Source organism: Sminthopsis crassicaudata, chromosome 2, assembly GCF_048593235.1.
Source record: "Sminthopsis crassicaudata isolate SCR6 chromosome 2, ASM4859323v1, whole genome shotgun sequence".
NCBI lineage: Eukaryota > Metazoa > Chordata > Mammalia > Dasyuromorphia > Dasyuridae > Sminthopsis > Sminthopsis crassicaudata.
Genome location: NC_133618.1, coordinates 315,351,873 through 315,364,768, shown reverse-complemented (window position 1 = coordinate 315,364,768; position 12,896 = coordinate 315,351,873).

The following is a 12,896-nucleotide window of genomic DNA, read 5'->3' as shown; positions in this document are numbered from 1 at the left end:
TGAGGCCAAATTTGAATTCTGGTCTTATTAACTTTAGACCCAAAGCTCTATCCACTGAGCGATCTTGCTGCTTGCTATCATCCTTAGACAATAACCTAGACAATAACCCAATCAATTATAGAGCCCATACTCTCCAAAGTTTATGATGTTTTTCCAAGGGATGGAAAAGTGATGAGATTCTTCCACTCATTCCCCAATACTTAGCAGTAAATGTTCTCTAAATGAATGATTATGTCATAAATATCACTTCTGCACTAAAAGGAAAACTCAAAATCCAACACATACCAGACACACACACGCACACACACACATACACACATTTAAAATAAGGGTTGATAGGAGTATCTGAATTATAACAAGCTGGATACCTAAAGAAGAATGAATATGGGGAATTTTGTCAATATCCCCTTAGTTATTTCTAGATGAAGTGCACCCTCCTCTAGACCTATAGAGTTTTACATTTTTCCATTAGCCTAATATAAGCTAACATCAGTGTCTATGTGATGGTTAGAGGACAACAATATAATATGAGTCTGTATTATTCCTGCTCATATAGAAAACAAAACAGTTTTACTGTTGACATCACTTCCCATTCTTGAAGTTTTAGAATGCTAATTGGCCAGGGCAAGCATATCTGACTCATAATCAGTTTTTTTCTGTAATCATCTTTGGGTTTATTTTGGTTTTTTGAGACTGGACCTCTCTATCTTGGTGCAGTGGGTAGAATGGCAGGCCTAAATCAAGAAGATTCATCTTAATGAGGTCAAATCTAGCCTCAGGCTCTTACTAACTGTGTAACTGGTCAAATCACTTGACCCTGTGTGCCTCGGTTTCTTTAACTAAAAAGTGAGCTGAAGAAGAAAGTGGCAGACCACTCTAATATCTTTGCCAATAAAACCTCAAATAGGTTCATGAAGAGTTGCACACAACTGAAAAATGCTCGAATAATAACATTATTTCCTGTGTTGTTCAGACTGAAAGTGCTATGGTCATTTACAAGCCTGATTTCACTGCTGATTATCACTGAAGCTTTACTACTTGAAGTTTTGACCTAACTTAGCCAATTTATTCTTCCTTTGCCATCCTTGTGACCTCCTGATTCTGGAAGCTTGCCATGTTGATGCCAGTTTTCTTTAGTTCTACTGCACCTCAGGACAGATGATTAACCAGCCTGAGCTTTTCCAGTCATAGGGGAATATAGTTGTGTGCTACTACGTCCAGTTTTCTTGACTAATTTTTGAGAAAGTCTGTCCTTGACACATCTTCTGTGGAAAATCTGTGTTGAGTTAATCCTCATGATTACTCTACAGTTAATGTCACTGACCCTGGATTATCTCAGGTTTGGTAATCAGTCAGTTAGAATTTATTAAGAACATACTATGGGCGAGGCACTGTATCAAGCCCTGAGGATGCAAAGAAAGATAATCCGTGCTTTTAAGGAGGTCACTCTTAATGAAGGAAACAACATGCAAACAAGTATACACATACACATACACATACAGGATCAATTGGAGATAATCAGTGGAAGGACGGCATTAGCATTAAGGGAGGATTAGAAAAAGCATCTTGAAGAGGAGGGACTTCAGCAGGGAAGCCAGGAGTAGGAAGTGTTGAGGGAGATAGCAAGGGAAAATGCAATCAGGAGATGATGTGTCCAGTATGAGGATCATCCAATAAACCAGTATCACTAGGTCACACAGTATGTGGTGGAGGAAGGAAGCTGTAGAGTGTAAGAAGACTGAAAATTAGGAGGGCGCCAGGTTATGGAAGGCTTTAAAGGCCAGAGTATTTTATTTTTGATCCTAGATGCAATATAAACCACTAGAATTGATTGAATAGGGAAAACCGTCAGGTTTGTGATTTAAGAAGATCACTGTAGGTGTCCCTCAGGATTCTGTCCTTGAGCCCACTCCTCTCTATATATTACTTCATGGTGATCGCCTATGAATTTATCATTTCTATGCTAAAAGAAATGATAAAAATTTCCAAATACATTTAAAGGTAGTTTTCAACATTCATTTTTGTAAAACTTTGTATTCTAAATTTTTCTCCCTCATCTTCTCCCTCCCTCCCTTCCAGATCACAAGCAATTTGATATAAATTAAATATGTGCTAGACTTTTAAACATATTTTCATATTATGTTGTAAAAAAAAAAAAAATCAGACCAAAAGGGGAAAAAAACCTCGAGAAAGAAAAAAAATAAATAAAAAGGCAAAAATGCTATGTTTTGATCCCCATTCAGTCTCCATAGTTCTTGCTCTGGATATGATTGGCATTTTCCATCCCAAATCTTGAGAATTGCATTGAATCATTTTATTGATAAGGAGAGCCTCACTCATCATGGTTGAGCATCACATAATTTTGTGTTCTTGTGCTCATAATTGTCAGAGCTATCTACTTTGTCCCACTGCTGACTTTCAATGTAAAATCTTTAACTGCCTTTCAGATATCTCAAAATGGATATTCAATAGACATAGCCAACATAGTCAAAATATAAATCATTATATTTCCCTCTAAACCATTCCCTCCTTCACTTAAATCCAATTCACTTGTATGTTATGGCATCACCTCCCTGATGTCATGGTCTTCTTTGAGAACAAGTCAAAACACTAACATGGATTGTTTTATGCTAAGTTCAGTATTTTTTGTTTATTTAAATTTAAAATTTTTATTGTAAATATAATAGTCACCAGTAATCTACCCCCACTGATGGAGATAGATTACCCAATGCACCCTCATTCTTACTCTTTCACTTCCCTCCCCCCACAGATTTGGAGGGATATTGGATAATCAATCTCCACCAAAAAGGATAGTTTTATGCAAATGACCTTTGAGCCAAGGGTTACACAAAGGAAAACAGAAAATAGAAATATATAACAAACTTAATTGTTGGGTGGAATTATAGGTTTTTTTATTATTAAAAGAAGTATAAATTTTAACAAGGAAATAACAAAATTGCTCCATTTGTCTATCCTCTTCATTTCTCTCAGGCTTTTTGTCCCTTGGGATTCTTTAATACATCCCACAGGCTGTACAAGCTGCCATTTGAAACCAGTGTACTGCAGTTGTCATCATTCTCTCCTTTCCCATTAAGCTTGATGTAATCCAATGTGTTGGAGAAGGTTCGAACACTAATATTAAGCATGACAACAGATGGCTTTTACATGTTATCTTTGCACTCAGCTGGCTCTGGTCAGAGCCTGCCAAGCCTGTGTACATTTCAAATACTTAAGATTTAAAGGCAAAAGAGACAAGTAATAATTTTAAATCACTCACTGAAACACATGGCTAATCCACCTAGTCCCATTTTTAAAATTTGCCTCTAATCCTCTGAATAGCCCAAGAAATAGGCCTTTAATGTTCTTCCCTTGCAATAGAGCTTGAGAAAGAAAGCTTTATTCATTTTCTCTGCTTCAAACCAAGGTCAAATTAGTCCAGAGGGAACTGGGCATTTGTCCAGGGACCTGAGGCATAACCTGTGCTTTTAACAGTTTGAGGTGTGTGTGTGTGTGTGTGTGTGTGTGTGTGTGTGTGTGTGTGTGTGTAGGAAGTGGTACTGGATTAGGGATCCAGGAGGGAGCCCGGAACCAGTCAAATGACCTGGCTTGATCTGCTATGTGAGTTTACCTCATCTTGTTCTTAAACCTCCTTCTGTCTCATTAGAAGCACAGTTTTACTGATATGTAAAACATAGTTATAGGATGGATTTTATCTATTTAATTTAAAAATATTTTAATTTTTTATAGATTTTATAAATATAAATTTTATAGAGGGATTTTATCCCTTTCCCCCCACAAATCTGTTTGCCTCAGAGACACTAATGAGGTGCTGTGCCCCAAGAAATAATAGGTATCTTTTAACTTTAATAACTCTGAGGTTTGCAAAGTACTTTATAAATATGATCTTGTTTGATCCTCACAACAACCCTGGAAAGTAAGTGTTATTATTATTCCCCTTTTATAAATGAGGAAAGTGAAGTCAAAAGAGGTTTATAGACAAGAAGTGTCTGAGGCAGGATTTGAACTCAAGTATTCCTTATTTCTGTTCCAGCACTCCATCTACTGTGACACTTAACCTGCCTTTACTCATCCCCCAGCTGTTGATATCCTTTCTTCAATTCCATCTCTGAAATAACTTTGCATTTATTTATCTATAACATGTGTATGAAATTTGCTTGATATTTTAAAGATACTTTAGAGTGTGACCAGGTTTCCTTAGCCAATCAGAACATGATTCCTAGGTGATAATCCAGTTCCAAGGGCCTTTTCCACTTAGTCTATGATCCATTTTTGATTGATTGATTAAAACCAAATTTTATGATCGAAATTAATTGGTTATTTCCCCCTAGTTGCTTCATCATTTAAAGGGAGATGAGGTATCTTGATTGATTAACTCAATCAATCTCCTCCAACAATCAATATCTGTGTTTATATTGTATACATATCTTAACAGCAAATCTGCTTTATTTTTGTCTTTGTATACCCCAAGATACAGCACCTAGAATACAGTAAATGCTTAATAAATGCATGATTGTATTGAATCACATTGAACTGAATCTGCTTGAGGTAGTGACAAAAATGTATGTATTTTCTTAAGAACATCCTCAGATTTACCTGCTTTAAAGTAAACTGGATAGTCAACTTTCTGTTGGTTGCTTATTTGAATAATTTTCAACCTGTGTCTGGAATGTTCTCTATCACAATGATTCTTCATTATAGTTATGACAGTGTCAATACTATAATTGGATGATACATATTCATTATTTTTCCAAAAAATATGTTATTTGTCTTAATTAGCCAAAATCTGCATACTCACCCTTTCACCTTCCCCAAGTGAGAACAAAAGAAAACCAAAGCACATTACAAATAAGTGCAACTCACTCCTATGAAAGCTGAATCTTTGCCAGATAAAGAAAAATAATGTGAGATGGGAATAATTACTCCAAAAATGATGGTCTACTTTTAAGTTTCAACCTCTAAATAAATCATTATTTATTACAATAGGAAAATTTACTAAATGAAAGATACTGGATTTTGCATTTAATTTTTTTTTCTTTTTTCTTATAAATTTAACAACCTTAACAAACATGGACCTTTCAATAAATAAAGAACAGAACACATTATATACTGAAATTCTATACAGTTAAAATATGTGAGGGGCAGCTAGGTGGAGCAGTGGATAGAGCACCAGCCCTGAATTCAGGAGGACCAGAGTTCAAATCTGATCTCAGACACTTAACACCTCCTAGCTGTGTGACCCTGAGCAAGTCACTTAACCCCAGCCTCAAAAAAAAAAGTGTATATACATTATAATTACATAGTTATAACAACATACATAATAGGTATATATACATATTCATTATGCTATGTTAATATAAATATATGTATATTTATCATATGTATATATCTGTATGCAGATATATGTGTGTGTATATACATATATATAAAGCAAGCAATACATAAATGTGTGTGTGTATATATATATATATATATATATATATATAAGTAGATACATACAATATTAAGCAAGCAATATGTATATATGAAATTTAATATGATAGATTGTTTTTAATGTCCTCAAATTTCCTCCTGCCTCCTTCTATATATATATATTTAATATTTCATTGACTCTCTTCCATCTTTTCTTCTCTTCTTTTCATTATTGCTACTATCCTGTAATTCTCTCTTCTCCCCCAAATAGAAGCCCTTCCTTATAATGAATAAGTATAGTCAAGCAAAAAAAAATGTACACACTTTTTTATTTTAATATTTTTTATTTCTAGATATATGCATGAGTAATTTTACAACATTGACAATTGCCAAACCTTTTGTTCTAATTTTTCCCCTCCTCCCCCCTCAGATGGCAGGTTGACCAATTCATATTAAATATGTTGAAGTATAAATTAAATACCATATATATATATACACACACATGTACAAATAGTTGTTTTGCTGTACAAAAAGAATTGGACTTTGAAATAGTTGTACACACTTTTAAAATATGTTTTATCATATGTGTACAGGCTATGATCTTGCTGATATTTGGTGGCAGTCTTCAGCATTAGCCTTCCCATACTGTGAGATTCTATGGTTCTATGATATTAATGGGTTCCACAATCTAGCACCTTCAAAGAAACACATTCTTATGCATGCTTACAAAATAGAACATTCTAGGACAACTTGCTCACTACAGATGACTCAGTCCCAAAGTGTGTACAGGACAAGATATTTCATTCTTCCTATCTGCAACCACCCGTCTTTGACCTACCGATTTTTGTTGGGCAATATACAAGTTTGTTTGGTAGGATACTTTCAGGTTACTTATATCTATCAGCGCCAGGAAGGGACACCTTAATAACAGCTGCTTACACTTTATTGTTCCGCTAAACAGATATCTGTATCTTTAAGTGATATTTAACAATTATCAAGCAAAAATTGATGGAAGTTACATGCTTATAATGATCAGTCAAACTGGGTTCCAGAGAAGAGATGATTATATGTACCTTACTTCATTTGTTAAACAATTAGGAGAAGTACAGGTGTGGAATATTACACATAACAGTTTACATATATGTGTAAATGAAAGTGATATAAAAACAGAACATTCATAAAATATTTAAAAAAGGAAAATTATGTTACATAATTTATTTTCTAAAAAGAATAATCCCATTAAAATAAAAATACTATATGCATTGTGGAAGTAAGTGAAAAGACCACTAGATTTTTTTTTTTTTTTTTTTTTGGCTGAGGCAGTTGGGATTAAGTGACTTGCCTAAGGTCACACAGTTAGGAAGCGTTATGTGTCTGAGGTCAGATTTGAACTTAGGTCCCCCTGACTTCAGGGCTGGTGCTCTATCCATTGCACCACCTAGCTGCCCCAAGACCACTAGATTTTAAATGGCCTGAATTCAAATTCTGTCTGTGGCCTTGAATAAATCCTGGACCCTTTCCAAGTTTGAATTTCTTACTCTGTAAAATGAGAAGGATGTGATTTTTTCCTCTGGAAATGATTGGAAAGTTTTATAGTCAATAATTCTACTTGTACTCTTACCAGAAGAGAAGAATGCAAATAAAATCCAATTTTAGTTCTTTTCATTGTTTGCTACACTGTCCCTCACTACAGATTAAGTGACCAAATACACTTTGTTTTGTCTGTTACTAGTTTTTTCTGTGGCTTCCAGGATTTGGTGTAGCCATAACCAAAGCCATTTGCTGCCAATAATTTGCAGCTTAGACATTTTTCACTTTAATGAAAACAACAACAAAGAAAGTTCATAGTAAGATTCTATTTTCTTTTTTTCTTTGTTCTTTAGAGACTCAATTAGCAAATTAAATCTCCTTAGACTAATGTCTGTTCCATTTGGTTTTGCAAGCATGTTAATGTTTTTCAAATGGGAAATTTGTTCTCATTTCATTCTGTCAGCAACACCTTCAGTTTTTCACTTATTTAATTCATGAGTCCCAAGTAAACCAAACCATTATATTTTAAGATTTTATTTTCCATCTGAATGAGTTTCCAAGGATTTTGATTCAGTGCAGACAGGAACAGTAGAGAGTGTGGGAAAATTGGTTTAATCCCAATATCCTTGTTGATCCAACATGCTGGAATTCTTATTGATAGGATCATAAATGTAATTTTTTTTCCAAATCAGACTACTACTATAGAGGAAAGCTCACTGGATTTAGCACCAGAGAACTTTGGTTTAAATCCTTGCTGTTTTGCTTTGGACCTATGTGACCATGGGTAAGCCAGTTTTACTTCTGTGGGTCTCAGTTTTCTTACTTGTAAAATGAGGGATTAAGAATGACTTGTAAGTTCTATCACTTCTAAATCTTATGACCACCCCCAAACAATATCATAGACCATAATTATGATTTCATAGATTTGATTGGTTGTTGTCCTTTGTTCTCAAAGAGGACCAAAATGATGTTACTATGTTAGAGTCAAGTTAATGTGTCTGATTGTGGCTGATCCCATCAATAGGAGCTTGGAGCGTTTTGTCACTGGTCAGACACAGATAGGCCCTATGAACATTTGGGGGTGGATTCTCTAACATTGTGTTTCACATTTCTTTTGAGTGAACTCAATTTTATTTTGCTCATAGAGCACAGTTCTTCTCTGATGAGGGAACGCCAGATCCTGAATGGTCTTGTGCCAGTGTCTCCCATATCATACAATCAATTCTAAAGTTCTTAAGAGAGACCTTGAGAATGTCTTTGTATTTCTTTTCTCAACCACCTTGTAAGTGCTTGCCTTGTGTGGGTTCTCCATAAAATAATCTTTTTGGCAAGCGAAAAAAGATTATTATAGGTAGAACTAGAAGGAATAGTAGAGATTTCATAGTTTTAAAACAGGAAAGGATCTCAGAGGTCATATAGTCCAGTCTTTTGTTCTTAGTTGGACTTTCCTCAGACCAGTCTCCTGGTAGATTAATTTTAGTACTGAAACAAAATGAGACATTTGTGGATCATTTAATAATTACTGAAAGTAGTGGGCAGGACAAGGATATTTAACAGAGAAATTGTGGAAGCCCTAAGTTCATTTATTTGAGCTAAGGCCTCTTTCCTGAGTTTCTCATCTTTTTCTAGCAGCCAAGTTTAAAAGAAGTCCTGGAGGTTTTTGTTTTTTTTTTTTCCTGAGGCTGGGGTTAAGTGATTTGCCCAGGGTCACACAACTAGGAAGTGTTAAGTGTCTGAGATCAAATTTGAACTCGGGTCCTCCTGAATTCAAGGCTGGTGCTCTGTCCACTGCGTCACCTAGCTGCCCTGAGTCCTGGAGTTCTTAATGGCTGTGTATTCTAGTAATGATATCAATAACCTGCTTTCAGTGCCTTCAGCCAATCAAATCTTGAGGATAGTCTCAATGTTTTTTAATGAAAATAACTTAATTTGCAGGGGGGATCTTATTTATACTATACCCTTCATTTTACACACACACACACACACACACACACACACACACACACACACACACACACACACATTTATTTAAAAAAAATGCTGAATTAAACTAAAATAAGATGAATATTTTTACATATAGCAGAAAAGAAAATAATTTCTTTTCTTTCTTTTTTGGTTTTCATTCTATTTTATTCTGTACATTTTAAAGAAATGCTTTAATGATCATCTTTTTTTTAAATAGTATTTTATGTTTTCAAATACGCAAAAATAGTTTTCAACATTCACCTTTGCAAAACTTGGTGGTTGAAAGTTTTCTTCCTCTCTTCTCCTTCACTCCCCAAATATATTTCCATATTTGTCATGTTACTAAAAAAAAAAATCAGATCAAAAAGAGAAAAAAATTAGAAAGAGAAAAAAAGCAAGCAAACAACAACAAAAGTGAAAATATATGCTTTGATCCAATTCAATCTCCATAGTTCTCTTTCTGGATGCAGATGACACTTTCTATCACAAGTTTATTGGAATTGCTTTGAATTATCTCACCGTTGAAAAGAGCAAAGACCATCACAATTGATCATCATATAATCTTGTTGTTACCTTGTACAATGTCCCCTTAGTTCTGCTCACTTCACTTACCTTCAATTCCTGTAAGTCTCTGGAGGCTTTTCTGAAATCAGCCTGCTCATTATTTCTTATAGAACAATAATATTCCATTATCTTCATATACTATAATTTATTTAGCCATTCTCTAACTGATGGATATCTACTCAATTTCTAGTTTTTTGCCACTATAAAAAAAGCTGCTACAAACATTTTTGCACATGTAGATTCTTTTCTCTCTTTTATGATCTCTTTGGGATACAGATCTAATAGAGATACTATTGGATCAAAAGGTATGCACAATTTGATAGCCCTTTGGGCATAGTTCCAAATTGTTCTCCAGAATGGTTGCAATCAGTTCACAATTTCATCAACAATGGATTAGTGACCCAGTTGTCCCACATCCACTCCATCATTTATTACTATCTTTTTCTTAGCCAATTTGAGAGGTGTGAAGTGGTACCTCAGAGTTGTCTTAATTTGCATTTCTCTAAACAATAGTGATTTAGAGCATTTTTTCATATGATTATAGAGGGCTTTAATTTCTTCATCTTAAAGTTATCTGTTCATATCCTTTGATTAATCAATTAAGAAATGACTTGTACTCTTATAAAATTGAGTCAATTTTCTTTACATTTTAGAAATAAGGCCTTTATCAGAAACACATCAGAATTTTACACATCAGGTGTAAAATTCCCTCCCCCAGCTTTCTGTTTCCCTTCTAATGATCTTCTTTTGTGTAAAAAAAAAAAATTCATTGTTATATCCCTCCAATTAAGAGGAAAAAAATAAAACCTTTATATTATATAATGCATAGTTGACAAGATAAATCCTCACACTGGTTATGTAGAAAATATATATCTTTTTTTGTATCTTCAGTTTGTTACTTTGCTATCAGGAATAGGCAGCATATCACCAGTTCTTTGAAATCATGATTGTTTATTGCATTGATTCTTAAGCATTTCACAATTATTTCTTTTTATAATGTTTCTATGTAAATTTTTCTCTTGGTTATATTTATTATAGTTTATATCAATTCGTATTGCTTTTTCTAGGTTTTCCTTAAACCATCCCTTTATTTCTTCATTATATTCATGTAGCATAATTTGTCTAGTCATTTTCCAATTGATGAGCATCGCTGTGGTTACTCAATACATGCCACTGATGACCTGACACATTATTTTCATATCTAAAATACCATGGAAGTGACAAAGGACTGGAAACTAAGGAGGCATCCATTAATTGGGGAATAATTAGGCAATTATTGCTTAAAACACAATATATCATTGTGGATGAGAAATGACTAAAGAAACTTTCAGTGAAAATCAAGAAAACTTTACTCTGATAATACAGAGTAAAGCAAGAAGAACAAGGAATGCAATTTCTATAGTAACAACAACTGTGTAAAAAAAACAAAAAACTACTTTAAGAGACTTAAGAACTCCAATTATTGCAAAGCCCAACCTTGATACTAGAGGACTGATGATGACACATGCCATCCAGTCCTGACAAGGAAGTTATTGACTCAAAGTGATGTGTTTGAAGTTTAGCCCCAAATGATGAGATTGATGTTCACGCACCAAATGTTGGAGTTTGGTCATGTGAAGGATTCACTATGGCCATTTTTTTTGGCATGAGATAAGTTCATTTATGAGATTACAGACAAAATGAAGAAATACAATAGACACCAAGAATGATAAATATGAAAAAGAGTTGGGAGAGCATATAATTAGACATCATTAGGCATGGATGGGGGGGTAAGGAAAAAGATACCATAAGGTATGGTGGAGGAGATGAAAGGAAAGACAACATGAGGTATGGGGAAGGGTGAAGAGAAAGAAACCATGAAGCAGAATATTGTGGCAGGCTAATTCCAGAAGATATTTAGTGAAGATGACATAAACTATGGACAGATTTATAGGGAAAATTTATAGTGAGTGGGGCTACTCAAGACTCCAGACAAGGTGGGACTATAAGGTTGAAATTATCCCCATCAATGCCCTTCTTTGCTTGCCTCAGGGAGCAATCTTATCAATACTTCAGGCTTTATTCTGCCAGGCCCCACCTAATGACCCAGGACCTCATCAATGGTGCAGAATGAACCATACATTTTTGAACATGGCAAATATGTGGATTTGTTTTCCTTTACTATGCTTATTTGTTACAAGGATTGTGTTTTACCTTTTGGATTTGATTGGGAAACTGAGTGAGAAAACTTGCAAAAAAAAGTTTAAAAAAAACAAAGAAAAGAATGAAAAAAGTATTGAAGCATAATTTTAATGCATAGAACAATATAAAAATATTTGTAATAACTCATCATCCTGAGCATTAGGAGAATCCAGAGCATACTTAAATATTTCTTCATTAACTAACAAAATTTCACTATGTCTCTCAATCAACTAAGTTCAGAGCCCCCATCAGTTCATTAAATATTATTTATTTAATAAACTGGAAAGCTGTCATATATAGATATATATGTATGTATACATATGTGTGTGTTTATATATACACATGTGTAATCCATTAGTTTTTTAAAATTAATTATTAAAGTTACTGAATGTAACCTTATTAATAATGATATCAATAATACAACAAAGAAATAGATAATGACTTACAATATTTTAGCTGAGAGAATGATCATAATCAGAGTTGTTGTCCTCAAGCAAAATGTTAAGTAATTTTTCAGTTCCATGGATACAATCCACACCAGTTCACTTGAGACAATAAATGGTTTCTTTGCAAGAATTCTTTTCATCTTCTTCACAGAAAGACCTATCCAGTTTCTATCAAATCAGGACCCCCCAAAAAAAAATGTAAAAGGAAAGATGAATGAAAGTCAATTTAATTTTTATTTTTATTTTCAATTCCAAATTCTCTTTCCCTTCACTCCTTCTCTATTAAGAAGACAAGAAGTACAATATCTATTAGTCATATGAAGTCATGCAAAATATATTTCTACATTAGCCATATTATTAAAAGAAAAGAGAAAGAAGGGAAAAACAAGAAAAATAAAGAGGGGAAAATATGTTTCAGTTTGCATTCAGAGTCTATGTCAATTCTGTATATGGAAATGGATATCATTTTTCATCATGAGTCTGTTGGAATTGTCATGGGTGACTATAGTGATCAGAGTTGCTCAGTCTCACAATTTATTATTATTACAATATTGTTATTATTGTGTATATTGATTTCCTGGTTCTGCATACTTTGCTTTTCATCAGTTCAAAAAAGTCTTTCAAAGTAATAAAAATCAGTTTATAAAAAAGATTCTTCTGAAGACCTAGAGGAAATGATAGAAATTTTTCAATAATATTTTATATATTGAAATTAATGTTTTTAAATACAAAGACCATAAGATACACTTGGGAAGGTATGTGGTTTATAGGAGGAACACT